At 51.4% G+C, this 25,149-nt stretch overlaps 1 protein-coding gene across 3 annotated transcripts in view; it reads right to left on the minus strand.

Annotated features, from left to right (window-relative positions):
- The window catches only part of SLC45A4 (solute carrier family 45 member 4), a 97,958-nt gene that overhangs the window by 48,178 nt on the left and 24,631 nt on the right, over positions 1–25,149 (minus strand). The window contains exon 1 of one of the 3 annotated variants that reach the window (XM_023228104.1): positions 6,563–6,680. The exons of 1 other annotated variant lie outside the window; for it this stretch is intronic. The gene's annotated coding sequence lies outside the window, so the exon portion shown is untranslated. Of the gene's footprint in view, positions 1–1,107; positions 1,373–6,562; positions 6,681–25,149 lie in introns of those variants that run through there. One more of the 3 variants, XM_023228103.1, reaches the window with a different exon arrangement.

Below are 25,149 nucleotides of genomic sequence, written 5' to 3' on the forward strand. Positions count from 1 at the left end.
ATGTGTTCGCTTCTTACGTCCCCAGAACGTCGCTGCAATTCCACATGACAGCCCTTATCTGAGAATTCTTTCAAGTTTGCCAAATGTTCTCTACCATAGAAACACCTCAATTAAAACAAGTTTCCAAACTGTCACCTTACCGCAATATTTTTTCAAAAAACTCTGTCATGGAACTTTTTTTTTTTGAGACAGCCTCGCTCTGTCGCCCAGGCTGGAGTGCGGTGGCGCGATCTTGGCTCACTGCACTCTCTGCCTCCCGGGTTCAAGCGATTCTCCCGCCTCAGCCTCCCGAGTAGCTGGGATTACAGGCATGCGCCACCACGCCCGGCTAATTTTTGTATTTTTAGGAGAGACAGGGGTTCACCATGTTGGCCAGGATGGTCTCGATCTCCTGACTTCGTGATCCACCTGCCTCTTCCTCCCAAAGTGCTGGGATTACAGGCGTGGGCCACTGTGCCTGGCCAGAACTATTTCTAACATACACAAAGCAAACAGAATAGTAATAAGAAACCGTCAGGTTTGACAAGGACCAACATTCTGCTATTCTTGTTCCGCCCCCACCTTTTTGGAATCATTCCTAACAGAAAATGTCACGATTTTCCCTGTTTTCAGTCTGTCAATCTTGTACCAGAATAAGGTCAATGATTGTAACTGCTTTCTTCCACCAGGTAAGAGGAGTCATTTTTGTGAGAAGAAATAACACCCAGACACGTCTGCAAAGACTGAACACATCAGCTGGGTTTTGGGAAGGAACAAAAGCAATTAGGTTTCTAAGAAATCCTAATGACTTAATTACAAACATCAGATCCTGCACTTCTGCTCAATCGGCCCTTTGTCCCATTGCGGTGTCCTCGGAGACTTGTGCCTGAAGTGGAGCAGTCTCTGTTCCTAAGAGTCGTTTCAGAAGAGCTGACTGTTAGGCGATAAATGTCTGTCATAAAGTAATATATGAATTATTCGAAGGTAGCGATTCTCAACCCGGGGCAACTCTGCACCCTCCAGGGACACTTGGCAATGACTCGAGACATCTCTGATTGCAACAACAGGGGGAGGAGGGGACAGTACTGACGTCTTACAGGCGGAGACCAGGGATGCCGCTCAACTCACCACAGTGCACAGAACAGCCTCCAGCAGAGAAGGCCCCGGCCCAGAATGTCAACAGCACCAAAGGGAGACACTCTGTTCTAGGGTTATTACTAAATAGGAAAAAGGTTTTCTTTAAAAATGCTTCAACCCTTGATTATTCCGTTCGGAGTCCATCATCAAGACCAGACACTGAAGCCTTCTCTGTAAAGCTGGATGAGGAACATTTCGGGGATTTCGGGCCACAGACGGTCTCTGTTGCACATTCTCCTTTCTTGTTTCTTCTTCTTTTTTTTAAACAATCCTTTAAAAACACAACACCCATTCTTAGCTTGCTGGTCATTCTTACAAATCCCAGCTCTGCACTGGATCTGGCCCCCAGGTCAGTCTGCTGCCCTCGGCCTGGCCTAGGGTCAGGAAGTCGCCCGAGTCTCTCTGTTTAATAGGAAAGAAGGCAATGGTGGAGCCCTGCTTGGCTCCCGCACCCCTCAGCCTCACTCTGCTCCGTGCCACCTAAACTCTCTAGTCCTGACTTAAAGCAGAACTGGAAAACACACGGAACACACTCCCCTGGGCTGAGACGACCCGAGGCCAGGAGTGTGGGCAGCAACGCTGCAGGCCATTCCTTTACCGGGCAGCTCAGCTGCGCCCCAGCCAGTGGTATTTCTCAGCACCTTGTTTGCAAAGAGCAGGTTGCGTAAGAATCACTGATGAGCCACACAGAAAAGCCCCAGGCAACCTCGGCCTCTCGCGTGGAGCATGGACTCCAACCTTGGGGCCACAGGGATGGCCACCAGAAGGTCTTAGGGATCAGCTAAAGATTCATTCGGCCTGTGCAACAGAGTCAGACCCTTTTTTCAAAGATTAGCATGGTGGTGCATACCTGTGATCCCAGCTACTCTAGAGGCTGAGGCAGGAGGATCACTTGAGTCCAGGAGTTGAAGACCAGCCTGGGCAACACAGCAAGACCCCATCTCTATAATAATAATAATAATAATTATTATTATTATTTTTAATTAGCCAGATGTGATGGCATGTGCCTACAGCCCATCTACTCAGGAGACTGAGGCAGGAGGATTGTTTGAGCCCAGGAGTTCAAGGCTGAAGGAAGGTACCACTGTGCCACTGCACTCCAGTCTGCGAGACACAGTGAGACCTTGTCTTCTTTTTTTTTTTAAACAGATTCTAAAACAAGATGTCTTTTACCTGGGAATAGCTAAGGATTTCACAAAACTAAGCCTTCAGGGAGGAGAGGCCCTGTGTTCTCAGTAACAGAGTCGCAAGTCCACAGAAGGACAGAATTCTGCAGGAGTGGCTCCCTTGACATGGAAAGTCAGCTACCTCACTGGAGTTCCTCTGAAATGTTGGGGCTTTCCTACCAAACTTCTAACAACTGGTGTAAAATTGACCTTCCAAAGAGAAGATGAAAAGGAGGGAGACCAGCAGCTGGGTGGGAAAGGCGTCCAGCTGACACCGCCAGAGCATCCGCATGGCTCCGGTCAGGGCAAGCCGCCAGACACACGGCTCAGCGGGCTGAGGGGCCAGCAAGACGGCTTCACACCTTGGGGGACTGCTGACCCAGCCTGCCAGTGATGGCGCTGCACGTCAGCCGTGCACCCAGGCCCCACATCAGGCCCCCTAGCTCTAGAACCATGCCTGGGCAGTGCTGCCCATCGGTTGAGGGATCACCCTTTGGAGCAGGCTGCCTCTCCGCCAGCCTGCTCCCTTCTGTCTCTCCCCTGAGCCTGGCTCTGCCCATGCCGCTGGCCATGCATCTCCAACTCTTGCCCTTCCCACCTGCAGCTCAACCACCCCAGTTTGAGAGACTCTTCTCAGGGCTCACTGGACCCCTTTAGAATGGGTGATCCCCATCTTGCACAAAGGATTATGACGGCTACTGGTGGATGGCCAAACCCTGCCAGGCAGTGAGAGAAGCCCCCTCAAGAGACCCCCATCCCCCGCTTTCATCTGTCCCCAGATCTCCCAGCATCAGTCCCCAGTGGGCAATGTCCATGCTTCTTGAACCTGGGCTTTCCCTTCCATATGCACCATTTCTAGCCACACAGCAAGAGCTCAATGAGGCTTGTTAAATGAACAAATGAAGCGAATGAATGAATAAGGCTGATCAGCTGATAGGTACTATGGGGTGTCTGCACTGGAAAACCACTCCCCACCCCACCAGTCTCTAAGGAAACTATTTTATATGCTCAAGTCATGCCCAGGTGCTCCGGGTGACCAGCCATCGGCTCATGCCTCCCTGAAGTCCTCATGAAACAGCATGAGCATGGCACGGGTGTCACCTGTTACACAAGTAGCCTACGCATGAACACAGCTGGCTTGCCTTCCTCAAGCAGGGCAGAGGCAGGGGCACAGTACACGGGTTTTACACAGGTGACTTCACTGGCATCTATATTGATGAAAACAACAAATATCTTTAGACATCTTGACTTTAAAGCAGCAGTAAGTACAAAAATCTACCAAATGTCTCACACCTTCATGAACTTATCCAAGGAACGTCATCAACCTAGGGTGTCAACACCAATGCAAGCGTCCGAGCTTCTAAAAGCAGGCAAAGTTGAGGCAACTGTCCAAACAGTAATCTTAACAAGGCTCAATTAACCACTACAACAACATCACCTCATATTAACCAACCTTAATTTCCTCAAGGATACGCACTCATTGGACTAACCCAGTTTTCAAGGTGAGCATCTTGAAGACAACACCCAACAGCTCACAGCAGGATACCACCTGGTGCAGCTGGTGCTTCCAAACATTTTATTTCTGCAAAGCCCTGGGGATTCTGTAAGCATTTTAGGAGAAGTCAGGAAATAATTTTAAAATAAGGTTTAAGTGTTGTACTTAGAATCAAGGGTCATGGCCGGGCGCAGTGACTCACGCCTGTAATTCCAGCACTTTGGGAGGCTGAGGCAGGTGGATCACGAGATCAGGAGATCAAGACCATCCTGGTCAGCATGGTGAAACCCCATCTCTACTTTAAAAAAAAAAAAAAAATACAAAAATCAGCTGGGCGTGGTAGCATGTGCCTGTAATCTCAGCTACTGGGGAGGCTGAAACAGGAGAATTGCTTGACCCAGGAGGCAGAGGTTGCAGTGAGCCGAAACTGCGCCCCTGTACTCCAGCCTGGGCGACAGAGCAACACTCCATCTCAAAAAAAAAAAAAAATAATAATGATAACAACAAAAAAAGAAAGAAAGAAAGAGAGAAAGAGAGAGAGAAAGAAAGGAAAGAGAGAGGAAAGGAAGGAAGGAAGGAAGGAAGGAAGGAAGGAAGGAAGGAAGGAAGGAAGGAAGGAAGGAAATTAAAGGTCATATCACCTAGTCAATACTGAAAGATCTAGCAGGTGGAACTGCAGGGGACAGCACACAGGGAAGGCCATGGTGACCCGGCCCCAGCACTGGCCACTCTGAAAGGAGAGCCGCTGGCTTCCGGGTTGGTGCTGGAAGAACCAGCATGAGCATTTCTTCAGTTAAAGGGCCAAGACTGAATGACAGGTTACTGGGCCCGCAGCCCATGGGAAAGGTACCAGCAAATTCTGACACGTTTAAGAACACAAGAACATGTCTTGGTCAGGAAATCCATGTAACAGGCTACTGAATGTGCAACCCAGATGACAGCTCCCAGTGGAAACTATGTGGGTCCCGTGAGGCCTCAGATCCACATGCTCCAGTGTGGTGTGAGTGAGGAGCCACTTCGCGTCTCCCAGCGGCCCTCTGGGTGTCGCAGTATGATTGATCTGAGAGTCCACTGCCAGCCCTGAGACTGCTCTTTTGTCACACGCCAAACGTGGACATCTCTGTTTCTCAAGGCCGCGATCTGTCCCACCCGTGTGCCTGTCTACCTAGCTGCGGGAGGCAGAGGCTGTCGGGACATCGCGACCTCTGCTGGGGGAGGGGAGGGTCCTGATGTTGCTGCTGCTTCCCCATCAGCGCTGTCCTAGTAATTCTCTTATGTTTATTGCCAAGAACTTCATGAGCACACGAACTTTATGAACTTTAAGAACAGACTGATTCGCTCCGGGAAAAAAGTCTTTGTTGGTATTTTTATTGAGATTCCATTAATGTTATAAACTAGCCTGGGGGGAGCCGATACCTCAGGCTGCTGAGTTGTTCTCTCCAAGAACAAGAGCGCTCCTGCACCTGTCCACGTCCACCCTAGCGCCTTCGGGGAGAACTTAAAAGCAGCCCTTCCACGGTCTTCCACGTTTTCTCCTAATTAACCTTTGTCATGGTCACTGCAAATGGGATTTCCTCTGCCCTTATGTTCTCTTAACTGGCTAGATCATGACAGCTGGTAAGCGTTGTTTATGAAGTCAGGTATAATTTACATACAGTGAGAATGTACTACTCAGAGAGTTTCAACACATTCCCATCAAGACGGAACCCGTCTATCACGCTGGAAAGGCCCCTGTGTCCCTTCCCATCTAATTAAGGCTATTCATTCTTATATTTTCAGTTTACAATCTAATTCTTTTGTTGTCTGAGCGAGAACGGACAAAAAAAAAGAATATACCCAAATTAACAAGTCTACCAAACCATTACCAAAGTATGCACAGCCCCCAACTTAAAGATGGACTGTATTTCCAAAGTTCATGGACACGTGTTTGGATGTGATGGTCCATTTCTTGAGAGACAGCAGTGGACACCTCGAGGCTCTCTGGTCCTCCTCACCCACAGCCCTCACTGGGATTGGAACAAGGGCCCACGTGGTGCGTATTTCTTGAACACGAAGCCTCTGAGGCAGTTTGAAATCCTTCCCTTCATGGCCTCCCCCAGTCACTTCATCTCTAGGGCCTCACAAGAAATGAAAGGAAAGCAGCTCTGAGAAGAGAAGGGAAGAGTGTGCAGGGAGGGGCCAGGCACCAGCGCAGGGCGTTTCTCACACTGAGTGGGGGCAATCAGATACCATAAAACCAGTTCAACGCCCAGCAAACTACAGCCGTGAGGTCACTTTCTTAGAGCAAGCAAATTGTTTTCTGTAAGGACACTACTTTCTATAAGCACAAGAGCATTATCTGAACACAGGAAAATGATTCTTCTCTAGTACAGAGCTGAAAACGCCCGACCGAGGCATGACGCCATGTCCCTCCTTCCCCCGAGCACAGGCAATCCTATACCCCCGAGAGCCGCCGCTGCCTCAGCTGCTTTAAATGCAGAGAAGCTCAAAAGTTAAGTTGTGACCTGTTCTGGTATCTTATGTCCAAAAGAACAGTGCAACTTTTCGGGCAGATTTTCCATAGCACAGAAAAGCAAGCTTCCCTTTGGAGCCTGTTCCAGCGATCGTCGGGGCAATCGGTGACAACAATTTTGTTATGATTCGCAGATGCACTCAGACAAGCGAAACTACAATTGTTCCAATCAACAACTTCCTCTATTGTCCTGTTTCTAATTTAAGGGTAACTGATGCCAAAACACATGACTTCCTACAATTTGCTGAGTGGAAAAGCTGGCTGTCAACTTACATTTCACCAAAAAGGTAACTGGAGAGTTGCTGCTGACACACACCTCCAGCTTGGGTCAAACTTTCAGATCTACAGCACAGCCCCAGCGTTCAACAGCGACAGGAGAATTCCATGAGCCACGCTTCCCGGGAAGTGGTCTAGCGAGTCCGGACAACACACGTCCGCACGGTGACCACAAACGTGTGCTGCTCCTTTCACAGCCCCTATACACGAAGTGCATGTACACGTATGCATGGGCCTGACGCCGTGGGGTGCAGCCACCGCCTGTGGGCGGCACGTGCTGACGGGGGCCAGCTCACGGAACAGCTGTGTGTTTTCTGCACCCACCACCTAGAAACAGGCACGAGTAGGGGCACCCAGAGTCAGACAAACCCACTACTACCATCAGCCTCAGACGGCCCCGTTCAATCTTCACCAATGCAGTTCCCCCAGTCACGGCCGGCACGTGTCTTCCTGCCTCTCCAGATGGCCACGGAGAGGAACACTAACAGCAGCACTGGCAATTCTGCTTCTAAGGCTATTTCCTGAAAAGCTTGTGAGAAATCCCACTGACTTCCAACACAAAACCAGTGTGTGTCAAGAGATGATGACAAGCCACAAATGGGGTGGAAGTATTTGCAAAAGACACTATCTGATAAAAGACTGGCATCCAAAATATACAAAGAGTCCTTAAAACTCAACGAAAAGAAAATGAGCGCTTCTACAAGTTCCTCCCCCCGTGTATTTGGCACATGCCTGGCTGGGCGGGAAGTGTGGGGCATTCAGAGTGGCACAGACTGGCAGCAGTGTGTGCTGGAAGGGCGGAATTTCCGAAACGGACCTAACAAGAGGGCCCAGATACTGAAGTGCCGTATTCCCACAAATGTCTGCCATCACTCTACCATTAAGATACTGGAATGAAGGAAATGAAATATTAATTTTCTAACAATTTGTGGTACCCTGGCCTGGCAAGCTGTCTTGAGCTATACTGGACTCGGAGTAGGCATGTAGTCAAGCAACACAATGCAGCAAGGGAACCCCAGGACAGCGGTGGGCAGGCCCCTGAACTGTGGGGGCTGGCAGAACGGGGTAGGTGACCTGCCTGTGAACGGCCAGATCGGTGTGCACATAAAGCAAGTGCTGCATTCACCACAAGCCAGGAGACGTTGGTGACACTTCCACAGCCTTCCTTGGACTCTGGCCTTCCCTTGGCCTCAGCAGCTTCACTGCTGTCCTTCAGGAATGATGCCAGGGCGGCAGCTCTGGGAAGCCTGCAGACCACCTGCTGCCGCGTCCCGCCGGGCCTGCATGGTTATACAGTGTGACAGTCCAGGCTCCTACACTGGAGTGGAGATGCTGTGGGCGGGAGGCAGGCTCACCAGTGAGCGTGTGACTGTGCACATGCGTGTCTGCAGAGTTCACAGAAGCCCTGTGCGGGCAAGAATGCTCTGACTACTTGATGATGCCGGACAGTGCCGGGAAATTGCAGTTTTGAGGCAGTGCAGTAGCTTTACACTGTGTGAGATGGATTCTCATTATAGAAAGTATGATGCACATGATGTGTTGGATTTTCAGGCTTCCAGAGTAGTGTATGCTTAATTTCAAAGCAAAGAGCTGGAAGAACAAGAGCCAATAAATGATCTTTTGCTATGTGAGGGAAAAGATGGCAAAAAGTCTGAAGACACCTCACCAAAGATGATACAAAGGGACAAAGATGTGTCCCTTCCCATCTAATTAAGGCTATTCATTCTTATATTTTCAGTTTACAATCTAATTCTTTTGTTGTCTGAGTGAGAATGGACAAAAGAAAGAATATAATCAAATTAACAAGTCTACGAAACAATTACCAAAGTATGCACAGCCCCCAACTTAAAGATGGACTGTATTTCCAAAGTTCATGGACAGCAGATGAGCATATGGAAAGATGCTCCACACCCGAGGTCCTCAAGCGGCTGTAGCTGCGGCGCCACCACACACCTATCAGAACGGCCAAGGCTTAGAGCACCGACAACAGCAAACGCAGGAGAGGACGTGGGGCAGGAACGCTCAGTCACTGCTGGCAGAAATGTAAATTGCCACAACCACTCCGAAAGACACTGTGCCCACTCTTCACAAAACCAAACATACTTCAACCATGCCATCCAGCAACCAAGGTCCTTGGTATTCACCAAACAGAGCTGAGAACTGACGTCCACACAAAAACCTGTGCTCAGATGTGACAGCCACTGTATCCATCATCACCAAAACTTGGAAGCACCCAAGACGTCCTTGCACAGGTGACTGAACAAACCGTGGAACATCCAGACGATGGAATGTCATTCACCGCTAAACGGAAACGAGCTCTGAAGCCACGCATGAAAAGATGCGCGGGCACCTTGAATGCGCATTTCTAAGGGAAAGAAGGCACTCTGAAACGGCTTTTCCAACTGCACGATTCCAACCAGCTGACTTTCTGGAAGAGGCAAAATTAGGGACACAGTAAAAGGAGCAGCGGTGACCAGGGCCTGGGGAGGAAGAGAGGCTGAGGAGGGTGTCGGGGGAGTGGAGCGACTCTGTATGGCCCTCTAATGGCAGACACATGTCACTATGCATTTGCCAACCTACTGGAGCTACAGCGCCCAGAGTGGAGACCCTGACGTGACCTCCGCACTGGGGCGACAGAGACATGCCACTGCAGGCTCATCCACCGTAATCAATGTCCCACTCTGGCCGGCGACATGGACACTGGGGGAGGCTGGGAGTGGGGGCAGGGGCACATGGGAAATCTGTTATCTTCCTCTCAATTTTGTTGTGAACCTAAAACTGCTCTAGAAAGTAAAGTTTGTTGATTTTCTATGTTGTGTCCTTACATTTACATAAATAAATAAGGCAATCAAAAACTCCTGATAATCCCCCGTTGTCCAGGGTTAGGAAGAAACCAAAACCCTTCATGAGAAAGGAATTAAGGGGCATCCATGCTGACCGCCGTGCACTTGGGGAAGCTTTCTGTGCCACCTGCTTACACCTGAAAGTGCCCAATTGTGGAGGCGCCCATCTCCAGGTGTGCTATGCATCGCTTGTAGAAACCCAGCTTGGCGGCCTCTGATCACACAAGGAGTCTCTAGCCCAAGACCCGTGGGCTAAAGAAATACAAAGTTAATACCAGTTTCAATGAGGCCATGTGACATCTGGCGTCCTCCAAACACTCAGCGCCTCACGAGGACCAGTGTCGAGGGGCTTCCCTAACTGCAGGTTCTGGGGCTCCCCCCAGACTCACTGGATCAGAGACCAAGAGTCTGCACTGCGGCCACTCCTGAGTCACACGCTGCAGAGGGGACGTCACGAGCTCTGCTTCACGCAACAGCTCCAGGCTGCGCTGGCACCCTGGTGGGGCGGCTACTATGTCCCCCCTTTTACCCTCAGAGTATCCCAGTTAGAACAACACCCCAACACTCTAGAGATGAATGACCTAAAGCTTAATTGTGCCTTACATCCTCTGATAATCCTCTTTGTGTGTTTTGTGCCACAAGTCAGGGCACTTCAGAAACCAAAAAGGACTCACAGCAGACCACACATCCTTCTTCTCTGCTCTCCTTTCAATCAGAGCGTGCTGTGAACCTCCTGCGGCAGAGGGGAGCCGGCAGAGGCCAGGGGTGTGTGTGTGTGTGTGTCGACGTCTGCCTATGTGTCTGTATGTGTTGGGTGTGTGTGTGTCTGTGTGTCGATGTCTGCCTCAGTGTCTGTGTATGTGGTGTGTGTATGTGGTGTGTGTGTGGTGTGTGTGTGTGGTGTGTGTGTGTGGTGTGTGTGTGTGGTGTGTGTATGTGGTGTGTGTGGTGTGTGTGTGTGGTGTGTGTGTGGTGTGTGTGTGTGTGGTGTGTGTATGTGGTGTGTGTGTATGTGGTGTGTGTGTGTGTGGTGTGTGTGTATGTGGTGTGTGTGTGTGGTGGGGGTGTGTGTGTGTGTCGATGTCTGCCTATGTGTCTGTGTGTGGGGGTGTATGTGTGGGTTTGTCTGTGTGTCAATACCCATGTGTCCGTGTCGGGGGCAGTGTGGGTGTGTCTGTGTGTCTGCCTCTGTGTGCCTGTGTGCGTTAAGTCTGTGTGGGTACGTGAATGTGTGTCTGTGTCCATGTGTGTCTGTCTCTGCATCTCTGGATCTATATCTGTCTGTGTGTATGTCTGTGTCTATACATTTGTGCGTGTGTATGTGTATGTGTGTCTTGATAAAATACCCTAAGCATAAAGAAACTGAATCGAGGAAAACCTGGAAGGGCCCCCGGGAGTGAGTGGACACTGTATGGCCACAGCATGTCTATGGCTAGCATCCCCACAGCAGAAGCAGCCCAGTGCCCATGCCCTGAGCATGTCTTCCTCCGCACTTCTCTGCTGACCATATGGGGCGGCCTGGCCCAAGGCCCAGACAGTGCCCTGGCTCCTCCCGCCTCCGTCAGACCCCTGCCCTGCCCCTTTTCAAGCCTGCTTGCAGACCTTGCCTCCTGCCCCACAGACTCTGAGGGCACAGTGCGCTGGGACCACCTCTGGGTCCAGCACACACCCAGCGCAGGCACCCTGATGGTCTTTAAAAGAAATAAATCCCTAAGTGCAAAAGGCAGAAGACCAGGCCAACCCATAATTACTCCATTAATAAAGAAAACCAGGGTGTGGGGGCTCACTACTACAATCCCAGCACTTTGGGAGGCTGAAGAAGGAGGATTGCTTGGAGTCAGGAGTTTAAGACTACCCTGGGCAACATAGTAAGAACCCATCTCTACATAAATAAATGCATTAAACAAACAGGCCAGGTGCAGTAGCTCACGCCTGTAATCCCAACACTTTGGGAGGCTGAGGCAGGAGAATCGCCTGAGCTCAGGAGTTCCAGACCAGCCTGGGCAACATGGCAAAACCCCATCTCTACCAAAAAAAAAAAAAAAAAAAAATTAGCCAGGTCTGGTGGCACACAGCTGTAGTCCCAGCTACTCAGGAGACCAAGGTGGGAGAACCGCTTGAGACCAGGAGGTGGAGGCTACAGTGAGCCAAGATTGCATCGCTGCACTCCAACTTGGGTGACAGAGCTTCCGTCCTGTGTCTGATGTCAGCGTGACCTCACAGACTCGCCCAGACCTCCTGGAGGCCTGGTGCAAGCTCACTTCCCTCTGCTGGGCCTGCTTTCTTAACAGTAAACTGTACATACCAAAAGGCCCTTCCTCCGGCCCACGGGGCTCCCTGGGCCCCGTGACAACAGGTGGACTCCCTCTGGATCCCCATGGCCCCAGCACCAGCTCGACCAACTCGTATCTCCCTGTCTAGTCAGTCTTGTGCTTGTGTCTCCCCAGCCACTGCAAGACTCCTGACCCCAGGGGCAGGCAGAGGGCATGGCCTGGCAAGACAAGGACTCAGAAGGACCTGAAAACGAGCAAAGGAAGCATCTTGCATGCTAACGCCAAGCCGGAGTAAAGGACCCACAACGGCGCTGTTCCCACAAAGGCTCTGACACCAATAACGCTGTTCTCATAGTCACTGACGAGCCAGAACACTCGCACCCCTCCGGAGCCCAGCACACGGGGCTAACCCCACACATTATAGCTAAGAAATCCACTGGCAACTGAGCTCACTAGAAGAGAGCCCAAAGACTTCCTGGAGAAGATGACCTTCCTGCTGGTGAAGTCACAGCCAACTGCAGGACGCTGGTGGCAAGGCCCCTGCCCCACAGGCTAGAGCATCACCTCACAACTCCTGGGCTCTCCTGGCTGGCACCACACTCAATTCTGGAAGCCATTTTTCCATCTGCTAAGGTAAACCTCAGACTTACCAACAGCTGTGGGATCCTACCAGGAACTCCCAGGACCTGTGAGGCAGGGCACATGTCTGGCAACTGGCTCAGATGCCCAAGAACCACGTCATTCAGAAAGGCCACACACAGCTGGACAACGGGGTGCCTGCCCCTACCTCGAGAGGCCGTATGGGTGGATCCAATGGGAGCAGGCAGCAGGGTAATCCCCCTCCTGATCCCCTTCCTGACCCCATTTCAGAATGGGCCAGAGAAGCTCAGTTTTTCTCCACTAGACAGTGTTCTATCCCCTAAACAACTGGCGGGCGGGGGGGGGGGGGGGGGGGACGCCCGCTGGAATGGGCGGGGGGGTGGGGGGAGGCCGCAGTTCACCAATACTCTTCCTGACACCACCCCAACACTGACAGAGCACAGGACAGACACTGAGTGTATATACACAAGTGTGCACGCAACACACACCTGCACACACACATGCACTCACACACGTGCCACACCTGCATGCACACACATGCACTCACATCTGCATGTGCAACACACTTGCGTAGACACACACATGCATTCACATGCACGCAACACACCTGTGTGTACACACATGCACTCACACCTGCGTGTGCAACACACACCTGTACACACACATGCACTCACATCCACGTGTGCAACACATACCTGTGAACACACACCTGCAATTACACACCTGTGCACGCAACACACACCTGCATACACATGTACTCACACCGTGTGCCACACACACGTGTACACACACGCACACACACGTGTGCATGCAACACACCTGCATACACACGTGCACTCTCACCTGTACATGCAACACACATCTATGTACACACGCACTCACATCCGTGTGTGCAACACACCTGTGTACACACACGCACTCACACATGTGTGCAACACACCTGTGTGCACACATGCACTCACATGTGTGCATGCAACACACCTGCATACACACATGTTTGCACACCCACGTGTGCCACACACCTGCACATGCACTCACACACGTGTGCATGCAACACACCTGCGTACACATGCACTTACACCCGCGTGTGCAACACACACCTGCACTCACACACGTGTGCATGCAACACACACCTTCATACACACATGCACACACCTGCGTGTGCAACACACACCTGCACTCACACACGTGTGAATGCAACACACCTGCATACACACATGCACTCACGTGTGCACACAACACACACCTGTGTACAAACATATGCACTCACACCTGCATGCACAACACACACCTGCATACACACACATGCACACATACCTGCGTACACACATGCACTCACACATGTGTGCACACAACATGCACTCAAACCCGCGTGTGCAACACACCTGTGTACACACACATGCACACAAAATGTGCAACACACCGCACGCATGCACTCACACGTGTGCACGCAACACACCTGCGTACACACATGCACTCACCCACGTGTGTAACACACCTGCGCACATGCACTCACAGCTGCGTGTGCAACACACCTGCGTACACACACATGCACTCACGTGTGCACCCAACACGCAGGCTGAGCTGAAAGGGTCTCAAAAATTTTCATTTTCATTGACCTTCCTGATCTTCAAGAACTATATAAAGACAGGAAATGCAGTCTTCTTGGTTGCCATATTCTAATCAGAAATTCATAGAATGATGATTATGAAGCCTACTGACGCAGGTCAGGATAGTCCCCAAAATACACTAAAGCCAAAATCTGAACAGAAAGTAATGTGTGAGGTGTTCACCAGCTCACGTGCTACGGCTGATCTCGCAGACCGGGCTCTGCCTCCCAGTGCACCCAGAACCTCCCCTCCTACCATTTCCTCCACTTCCACGCCAGTGCATCTCCCGCCCGGGCTGCCACAGGAGGGTCATGACTGATTTCACAGCTTCCACCCTTACCCTCAGTGCCCGCTCTCAATACTGTGAACAGGGTGGTCTCTTACAACACCGAGTCAGACCAGCCATTCCTCCTCTCACAGGGTCCCACCTGCCTCCCCAATCCCTTCCGGAGAGCCTGCCAGCCCAGCCCAACCACAGGGCCCTTGCCACATGGCCCCTGCAAGCCTCAGGCCCTCAACCCCACTCCTGCTATACCCTCTGCCCGCTGCCCCTCAGTGGTGGTGTCCTAGGCACGTCGGTCAAACAGCCTCCCCGCCAGGGCTGCCTGGAGCTGAGTTCCAACACGACCCCAAGCTTTCCCCCTTCCCTCCACAACACCAGACGGAAAGTAAACAGTGTACTTAAACAGGCAAAGGCTAGTGACAATTTACAGATAGTAAATACTCCTTAACACTGCATCGAATCAAATTACTACTCCGCTTTCTAAAATTTAAGGGTTGTTACAATTTGAAATAAGACACCTTTTTAAACAGAATCCCTCTTCATCTTCTACTAAAACAAACTGTAACCTAAATATCAACAGGAAGAAGATGCAGTGTCCGACACGTAGCAAACACTCCAGAAAAGCTCATTTAAGAGGGAATCACATGAAAACAAGGACACGCTGCCCCCAAAAGAAAATATTCCCTGCACCACTGAGCTTGTTAGAACAAAGTTTTGCTCATCTCCCTTCTTAACTATATATAGTCTCCTTGATTTGCAGGATCAGCTGACTGGGTTTTTGGATTTTTAATTAAGAGGCAATGAGGCCGGGCGCGGTGGCTCAAGCCTGTAATCCCAGCACTTTGGGAGGCCGAGACGGGCGGATCACGAGGTCAGGAGATCGAGACCATCCTGGCTAACACTGTGAAACCCCGTCTCTACTAAAAAATACAAAAAAAAAACTAGCCGGGCGAGGTGGTGGGCGCCTGTAGTCCCAGCTACTCGGGAGGCTGAGGCAGGAGAATGGCGTAAACCTGGGAGGCGGAGCTTGCAGTGAGCTGAGATCCGGCCACTGCACTCCAGCCTGGGGAACAGAGCGAGACTCCGTCTCAAAAAAAAAAAAAAAAAAAGAGGCAATGAGGGGTGTGCCCTTCTTCCCAAACGCTCAAGCACTGACCTGGTGTGTGCGCCAGGGTCCGAAGGACGCTTTGGCTGCCATGGAAACGGCGGCATGCTTCTAGCCTGCGCAGCCCCTGAAATCTCAGCTGGGAACTCAGGAAAATCAGGCGCCAGTATCGACCTGAAATGCCCATAAGACCTAGGATAAACTAGGTCTCCTCTGAGTCTCGGTTACTTTAGGAGCAAACCCAGGTACAAACAAACTCAGCCGGTCACCCGCAGCGTGGGAGAGGCAGGTCGCGTGTTCCTGACAGCAGGCAAAGCAGCTAAATGGTATCCAAACGTGGAAGCAGAAACCCTCACATCACACACATATAATCAAGAACTGACCTCACAGACAGGGCACAATTTAGGGATACCACTAATGACTGCCAAGATGGAATTAGACCTTTTGATGGTACTTCCATGTAAAATCAAGTCAAATCAAAGTGGTTTCCAGGTCCTGAACTTATCCGCAAGCAGAAAATTAGTGAATGTAGTGCTACAAAAGTGAAAACTGGAAATGGCTAACTGTCCAATGATACAGAGCTCTTTCAATTATGGTGTGCACTCAGGACATACAACGTCCGTGTGTTTGAAGGGAAGTATGATGGATATTTCGGAAATGTTAAAGTCAAAGCTCATTTTTTAAAAATGTAAAGTTTGAGCCAGGCACGGTGGCTCACACCTATAATCCCAGCACTTTTGGAGGCTGAGGCGGGCAGATCACGAGGTCAGGAGATGGAGACCATTCTGGCTAACACGGTGAAACCTCGTCTCTACTAAAAATACAAAAAATTAGCTGGGTATGGTGGTGGGCGCCTGTAGTCCCAGCTACTCGGGAGGCTGAGGCAGGAGAATGGCATGAACCCGGGAGGCGTAGTTTGCAGTGAGCTGAGATCCGGCCACTGCACTCTAGCCTGGGCGACAGAGCGAGACTCCATCTCAAAAAAAAAAAAAAAAAAGTACAGCTTGGGCCGGGTGTGGTATTTCACACCTGTAATCCCAGCACTTTGGGAGGCCGAGGTGGGTGGATCACCCAAGGTCAGGAGTTCAAGACCAGCCTGGCCAACATGGTAAAACTCAGTCTCTGTCAAAAATACAAAAGTTAGCCAAGCGTGGTAGCGGGAGCCTGCAATCCCCGGTACTTGGGAGGCTGAGGCAGGAGAATCGCTCAAACCCAGGATCAAAAAAAAAAAAAAGTAAAGTATGGGTGAATGACGAAAACTTACATATGGCCTTGGCCTGGGGCTAGATTTATTCCTACTTTTTAAGACCAAGAAAACACCAAAACCACCATGGGACCCTCTCCCCTTCACTCTCCTCAATACTAGGGACTCTGCCTGGAAGTAAGGCTGAAGGTCAGCCACCTCAACGGACAGAATGGGTCACCTCTACCACTTACTGGATGGCATGGCATGGCTGAGCCACTAAAAACATGGGCTAAAGATGACACTTTCAACAGGGTGAGTATCTCATGATGCTCTGCGGCCCTTTGCAAAACCCTTCTACTTTCTCGTGGACCCCTTGTGTAAACTCACAATAGGGGTTCACAAGGAAAAGGGGGCCTCAGGGGCATTCCAGTTCAGAGAGCCACTGCAGATGGGAGACAGAAGAGAGGGCAGAATGGTCACTTCCTCTTCGTGCTTTCCTGTCTCCATGCAGGGAAGTGGCTGGACAACTCTAGAGGAGGAGGTGGTGTCTGCGAGAGCCAGCTCTGAAATCTCCCAACCACATTGGGGCTTCGACTAAAAACCCACGGAACATCTCCCCTCCTCTACGAGACAGGAGTCGTCCCATAACCTCGTGGTCCCCCATTTTCTGTGATGAGGAAAGTCAGTCTAGAGTTCAGTGAGTAGCCCCTTGTTTATCTGGAAAAGTCAGCTGTTCAGAACCAAGCATTTTCTTGGGATTATGGACAGCAGCCACGTTCAAGATAAACAGTATCACCTATGGAATTAATTGGGACAGTCCCGAAGTCAACAAAAATGACTTCTTAAAAATTGGAGTCTTGGTTAATACGTATCAAAAACCTTAAAATGAGTACAACTTTTGATCCCAAAATTTCACCCTTTAGAACTTATCATAAGAAAACAAAGCCACAGGAAGCCAGGCCTGGTGGCATGCTCCTGTGGTCCCAGCTATTCCGGTGGCTGAAGCAGGAGGATCGCTAGAGCCCTGGAATTCGGGGCTGCAGTGAACCATGACTCCACCTGTGAATAGGTGACGTGCTCTAGCCTGGACAATACAGTGAGACCCCGTCTCAAAAAAACAAAACAAAACAAAAAAACAAACACAGAACACTACAGAGCAATGCTTACTACACCTTAAATGTCCAAAAAAGATTGGTAAAATAAAGTATGGCATATCCACATAAAAATCATGATGAACGACAATTTGTTGACATGCAAATATACTCACCCACTATTAAGTTTAAGCAGGTTATAAATCAAGTGTACATTATAATCACAATGAGTTCTTTAGAAAGGTAGGGATGCAGATAAAAAAGTGTTATTTCTGCATGTTTCATAGAGTCTTTCTGCTCCTACAGCACCTAAACTTTACTTGTTTTTTTTTTTTTGAGACGGCGTCTTGCTCTGTCACCCAGGCTGGAGTGCAGTGGCTCAATCACGGCTCACTGCAGCCTCTACCTTCTGGGCTCAGGCAATCCTCCCACTTCAGTCTCCTAAGAAGCTGGGACTACAGGTATGTGCCACCACACCTAGCTGATTGTTTGAGATGGGATCTCACTATGCTGCCCAGGCTGGTCTTGAATTCCTGAGCTTAAATGATCGATCCTCCCTCCTCAGCCTCGCAAATCACTGGGATTACTAGTGTGAGCCACCTCACCTGGCCAAATTTACTTTTAATTAAAACAAACAAACAAACAATAAATTACCTTTAAAAACAGATTCTCTGGTTCCCTGTCCAACATCACACAAGTCTGGATACACGATAGGACATTCAGGAGTGTTTTAAGATGACTTACTGAATCTCAGATGGCCTAGACATTCCAACAGAGGCTTGCGATGCGAGCAGCTCCTGGAGCTCAGCAGGGAGAGTGAGTCTGAAAAGCTGACTGCACTGAGGTGCTGGTGGGTTCAGCTATTTGGTACAGAAACACTACAGAAGCCTTCCCCGATCTGGCATCAGCATGAAAGGGGCAGGTCCATAACCCTACCCGGGAAAACAGCAGCTTCCTCCCCAGTGTTCTTGAAACCTGGGTGCTATTCATTCCTCCAGGATCCCTGGTGGGGACCTCACTAGGACTCTGCCCCAGTGTCGCCCACGCCTCTGCACAGCACTGCACTCACAGGCATCCATGAGTCAGCCCCGACTACAAGGCACTGAGCCTACCAGCGAGAAAGGAGTACACTGCTCTTTTCCCTTCTTTCCAGGCTGAAGGAGACCACAGGACATGGCCCGCCACAGGCTCACGCGGGCTCGGAAGCTCTACTTCTTGTCTGAGTAGTTTACAGCATCCTCCCTGCCTGAGGCCTAGACAGCGCTGGGCTCCCACAGCCAAACACCTCACGTGGGCTCCTCAGCTGAATACATCAACGGGCACCTTTCCAACTCATTAATTCCTAGGTGCTGACGTCCCCCTAGCCTAAGCACTGCCCTCCAGGATTAGATGGCCTCCTGCGAGCCAGCACAGGACGTCACCTCCAGCAAGCTCCCAGCAGCAAGGGAAGACAGGCAGAGCCCTCGGACACCTGCTAGCCAGGCTCTGAAGGATGCCCAGCATGGGGGTGAGGAGCCTGCGCCGCCTTCTACAGACGGGTGCGCCACAACGGCAATGGGCAATGCAAAGCCACACACACTGGCCACATGTGGACACACATCGTTTTGTCTGCATCCTGTGACACTGGTGAACTTCATCAGAATCCTCCTCATCTGGGGACACGAGGCGGGTTCGGGTCCGGCGAGGACTGGCATGAAAGGACCATCATGGGCTACCAACAAGACCAATTTCAGAAATGTCAACTGATCCCTGCCCAGATATTAAAACCTTGCTAAGCGCTGGACGAAGGTTCATGAAGCTGACACATAACAGTGTTTAAACCTAGAAAAATAATTAAGCCAAGCTACTTTGGTCACAGTGGAGTCCTCAAATTCATCAATAAACCATATTTACTTCATGTGAACTTCAAATGACAGTGAGACCTGAAAGCTTATCACAGATACCACATGTGCTAAAATAAACATGATTAGTGTATTTTAGATGTTTCAGATTATACTGTTACTCCACCAAAAAGTCAATCATTTTACTTAAAAAAAAAAAAAAGTCTTTAAATTGTGTTATCTTTAAACTCTTCTTTTTTTTTTTTTTTTTTTTTTTGAAACACAGTCTTGTTCTGCTGCCCAGGCTGGAGTGCAGTGGCATGATTGCTCCCTGCAAGCTCCGCCTCCCAGGTTCATGCCATTCTTCTGCCTCAGCCTTCAGAGTAGCTGGGACTACAGGCGCCCGCCAGCCACTACACCCGGCTAATTTTTTTGTACTTTTTTAGTAGAGATGGGGTTTCACCGTGTTAGCCAGGATGGTCTCAATCTCCTGACCTCATGATCTGCCTGCCTCAGCCTCCCAACGTGCAAAAAAAATTTTTTTTAAGAGATGAGGTCTCACCATGTGGTCCAGGCTGCAATGTAGTGCTCAATCATAGCTCACGGCTGACCTCAAACTTCTGGGCTCAATCAATCCTCCAGCCTCAGCCTCCCAAGCAGCTGGGACTACAGATGCATGCCACCATCCATGCCTGGCTTATAAGTCACTGTTTTAAATACAGTTCACTTCTCATCTGCGAATAGTTCCAGGACACACCCTTACACTTTTGCACCTGCCTCAGCAGCCTCAGCAGCAGCCCCCCGACAGCCCCAGCACCAGGCAGCTGAACTGAGCTCCCGCGGCACATGGGGAGCCTGGGCTGAGGCCACACTCGCGAGACAGTGGGTTTCCCCAAAGGGATCTCAGTGCAACCCAAACAACTGAGCCAACAGGGACTCCTCGGTCTGTGAAACCCACAAGGACACTGGCGAGACGGGGGTGAGCACCTGTGGTGGAGGTGGGGCAGGCTGGCGGCCGGCCAAAGGACAGACAGGCCTCCGCCCCCTGGCCACCAGCAGCTGATTGCTGACCACAGCCCCCAGGGGCAGCGCAGGCGAGCAGGTGGGGGAAATAGAGGAACCAGGAGTGAGCAGGAAAATGCAATGCAGTCAGCTGATCAGAGAGGAAGCCGGGCTCCTTGCTAACGTCTCAAAGGGGCACAGAAGCACCCGCAAGCGAGTGGGCAGCACTGCAGGGCGCAGCGGGGCTGCTCAGACCTGCTGGGGGCATCCTCTGCCCCGGGCTCTGTCCCTGCTGCCCCCAGGCACATTTCACGGCCAGGCTGCTGGGTCCCAGGGCTCCAGCCTCCAGGACAGCCCCCCTCAGCCTGCTCTGTCCCCTTCAAGGTCAGACCAGCCAGGCCCCAGCCCCCACCTTGGCCTCCAGCCTGCGGGCACAGTTTCTCTCCACAGGCTCTGCTGGGCCTGGCTTCCAGACCTTCCAGCTCCAGCCTTCACCCCACAATCCCCACCTCTGTGACGGCTCCCACATTCTCTGGGACCCACCTCCAGGTTCTGCTGGTTCTCCTCTCGCCTCCTTTCCCCACGCAGCCTGGAAAGGAAGGGCCGATGCTCGTGGGAGCCCCTGTGGCCTCGGGGCCCTGGCTGCGTCCCCACCGTGCCAAGCGCCCTTTCCTTGCCTCCCATCCGCCTACTCAGAAGCTCAGGATGGCTGCCAGGTGAAGGAAACGGTTCTGGAGGGGAGCCAGGACAAGTCTGGCTTTACTGAAAAGTACCATCCGCAGGACAGACTCTTAGCTGACTGTTTGAAGGAGCAAGTTGGCTATCAGTGTAATTTTCCTTTACACCTGAAATCCTGCGGACCACACCTCAACGCCCTCTATCCCATTCTTACATCTGCCACTTGCTCTTTCACATATGTTGCAAGTCTTTGATGACGGAGGCCAGCTTTCCCTCTGGAAGGAGATGCCTTTAGTTGTAAACCGACAATTCATAAAAAGTTGGGGGCTTCAAGTACACAATTCCGCATTCCCGAGAAGCCTGCCAATCATGCAGTGGAAACACCTGACCGCACTGCGCACCCCTCCCTGGCCAGGCTGCCCTCCCTGGCACACGCCCTGTGTTGGCCGGCAACAAACAAAACCCACACGAACAAAGAAGTCTTTACACGAACAGCCAAAACAATTCCATCTGCAAACAAAAACTAACTGCAGAATTCAAGGCTGCAAGTCCAAACACAATCTGGCTATTGTAAACAGTGCCTCAGTTTATCAATGTAACAATAACTCTTTCAAAGATTAATAAAGTACCCCCCAAATACTCAGCGCTCTAGCATTGTTAAGATACTTTGGAGGATAAATATTAGCTTGGGACTCGCCTACATGAGAAGTGAAAGCTGCCAAGGCAGCAGTTCTAAAGCAAGAACCAGCGGCGGCGGCCACAGGGCAGCGAGGCACTGGCCCAGGCACTGCTTCCAGCCTTGCCGTGCACAGTTCAACTCCCCAGGCACCTCTCCTTGCACCCAGCACCACACTGGCCCCTCGCCCCACGTCACACTCCTCATCCAGCCCTCTGCGAGCTGAGCAGCAGAACTCACCTTGGGCACCATGAGTGAGACGGGGCAAGGGTGCCAATCCTCTGGGCCCCACATGCCCCCTGCCCATGCTGTCCTGGGGTCACTGGCTCATGAAGGCGGGGCTGCGACTCTGTCTCCCGGATCCCTGATGGCCAAGTGCCTGGCAACAGATAAGCCACCCACAGCAAACAGAAATAGGTGGAAAATGAACTTAGAACTAAAAGGAGAGGTTTTAAGGTGATTGTTGGAATAAAAGGGAACAAAGGAGCATTCAAGCTCAGATTTGATTCCAACTTACTTTCTTTAAAGACAGTTAAGTAGCCTGGGTAACCAAATGCAACATGGTGCTGGGGCCAGCTCTGAGGCAGTGGGTCACACGCCATCAGCAATCCCACGTGGAGACTCCAAACAGCCAGGCTGAGTGGGTGCTGGGCCGGCCCACCCTCTGCAGGGTGTTTTTGCCCCACCCATAACTCCACCACGGGGGTCTCTGTCCGCGTAACGCGACAGTGTGCAGCTCCACACACACAGGAAGCAAGCTGCCAGGACAGAGCCCGACTCGCACAGGCAACCGGAATCCTCCCCAACAGGTGGGCGTGCAGAGAACAGGGCCCCGTCCAGGCACCTCCCGAAGGACTGTCTTAGCACGACCTTGCTTCTCACAGGGGAGGAAAGGGAAAAGGGCCTCGTGAGATCTCCGCAAGACCAGGCTGTGCGTCCTACACCAGGCTGCCTTCATCCTGCACACAGTCCTACTCAAAGACAGTGGGGTCCAGGCATCCTCCTGGCATCGCACGAGTTCCCCTGGTGTAGAGAAACGGACTTTAAAAGTCTGAATGAGTCTCAGCCAAGTGTGGTGGCTCATGCCTGTAATCCCAGCACTTTGAGAGGCCAAGGCAGGTGGATCACCTGAGGTCAGAAGTTTGAGACCAGCCTGGCCAACACAGTGAAACCCTGTCTCAACTGAAAGTACAAAAATTAGCTGGGCGTGGTGGTGGGCGCCTGTAATCCCAGCTACTCAGGAGGCTGAGGTAGGAGAATCACTTGAACCCAGGAGGCGGAGGTCGCAGCGAGCCGAGATCACACCACCGCATTCCAGCCTGGGGGACAGAGCAAGACTCCATCTCAAAAACAAAACAAAACAAAATACTCTGAATCAGTCTCCTACAGTAGCTGTGACGGTGACAGGATCAGCCCTCAGTTTCCCCACCTGTAAATGGGAGCAACACTGCGAGTGTTGTAAAGGGCAGGTGGTGACACGCCGCGGTGCCTGTCACAGCAGGCTCTCGTGGACAGAGCGGTTGCCATTGGCCTTAAAGCTCTGCGGCAGCACATGGCACCTCGACTGCTCTCAGAGACAAGGTAGTGTCAACTAAGGCGACTTTCTGAAATAGCCTTAGGATGAGTCAAATCCTTGGTTCGATACATGACAGTGTTTGCACATACACAGACTCAACCTGAAAGATAAAAAACACAGGACGATCTAGCAGAAAAGCAGCAGCTACTAAACACGGTCTAATTTTTGTTTCAATGGTTCAAAAGAATAAAAGAATCATCTAATAATGATGATATCATTAGTTTCATGAGGATTTTTACCCAGTTGTCACTAAAAGGGATACATTTTTGGTTTGGAAAACAAAAATCTTAGGTTAGTAAGTGCTTCGCACTGGTTATCTGAAAGCCAGTGAAAGCCTAGCCCTGCCCAGAGCTGCACGGCACCTTTCCAACGCCAGGACGCTTGGTGGCTCCCGCCCCAAGCTGCAAGGCACCTTTCCTAACGCCAGGACAAATGGCTGGCGAGGACATGGGTCGGCCATGGGCCTTCCAGGACTGACCTCCGATTCCTTATCTGGAGAAACCCAGAGCAAATCGAAGGACGCATGGGAACCTCCTTTGGAAGCAGGACGATCGTCAGAAGTACAGGGAAGCCCAGGTCTCAGGACGTCGAGGATGGAAGGAGCATCCGAGCTGATTCTGCCCAACCTCAAACATGCAGGGCAGAAACGGAGCCCGGGAGACCAAGGGGGGCCCTCAGCAAAGAGGACAATGACACATGAGCAGAGCCGACCTGACACTATGCTCCCCCTGCCTTCTAAGGTGGCCCCACGATGGAGTTTCCTTGAATTTCCTGAAAACCGGCCAACCACTCTGAACGAGTCTGAAGAAGGCTCCACAAACTTAAGCAGCTGCTCCTCACTCTCACCGGCGAGGCGGCCCCGCCTCCACCAAACTGCACTGCTGAGCCTTTCTCTCCATCGCTGCCCTCCCCCTGGGCCGCCGCTCAGGGGCGCTGCGCTCAGCTCACACCGCCCCGTGCAGTGCAGAGCTCGTGGATGCAGCCCTCCCTTTCTCATGAACTCTGCACTCGCCTTCCCTCTGCACTTCACAACATTAAACTTCAACCCATCATCCAAGGCCTGGGCTACAGGTAACAGATGCCAAGAAGTCAACCACCTTCCCCAGGGCTGGCACTGCCTTCGCGATTTGGGACGATGTCACAAGAGTCTGCTGTACGCCTCCAGCGCCCGAACACGCGGCTGCAAGTCTGTGGGGCTGAGCTCAGCTCCCTTCCTGCTCAAGTGCCACAGTGACTTCTCGTCTGGGTGCCCAGAAGTGGGACTGGCTGGCACGTGAGTCAGAGATGCGGAGCAGGAGCCCCACGATGTCAGCACGGCCTCGTGCCCGGGCCATCAGGGGAGACCTGCACAGCCCTGCAGCAAAGTCGCAGACCGGCATCCTGCCTGAGGCTCAGCACCACAGGCCCGCAGAAGTTTCTGGCAAAGCCTGAAGGGATAAAGAAGTGCCGATAAACCACCCCTACTGCCTCTGGAATGTTTGTGATTTTATGATTTTCTGCATCCAAAATTTGTCACATCACTGCTTCTCCTATCCCATAACCTCACAAACACGTGATTCCTTAAGTCCTGAGCTAGAAGCAGAACCTCTGAAGCCTGACTCTGGGGGGAGCCAAGGCTAAGACACCCCAAGAACACTGCAGCCTCTGCGAAGATGAGCAGGTAGCCTCAGTACTTCTCTCTAAGGAGCACCAGTGGCAGTGCCTGGCCTCCTAGCAGGCCCAACAGTCTCATGTCCTGGGAAAGTTCCCTCCCAGCCCCAAAGCTCCAGGCCTACCTCTAGCTTCCAGTGCAGTGCGCCCTGGGACAGGTAAGGCAGCAGAGAGGAGAACCAATGAAGGTT

Source organism: Piliocolobus tephrosceles, chromosome 7 (assembly GCF_002776525.5).
Source record: "Piliocolobus tephrosceles isolate RC106 chromosome 7, ASM277652v3, whole genome shotgun sequence".
Lineage (NCBI taxonomy): Eukaryota > Metazoa > Chordata > Mammalia > Primates > Cercopithecidae > Piliocolobus > Piliocolobus tephrosceles.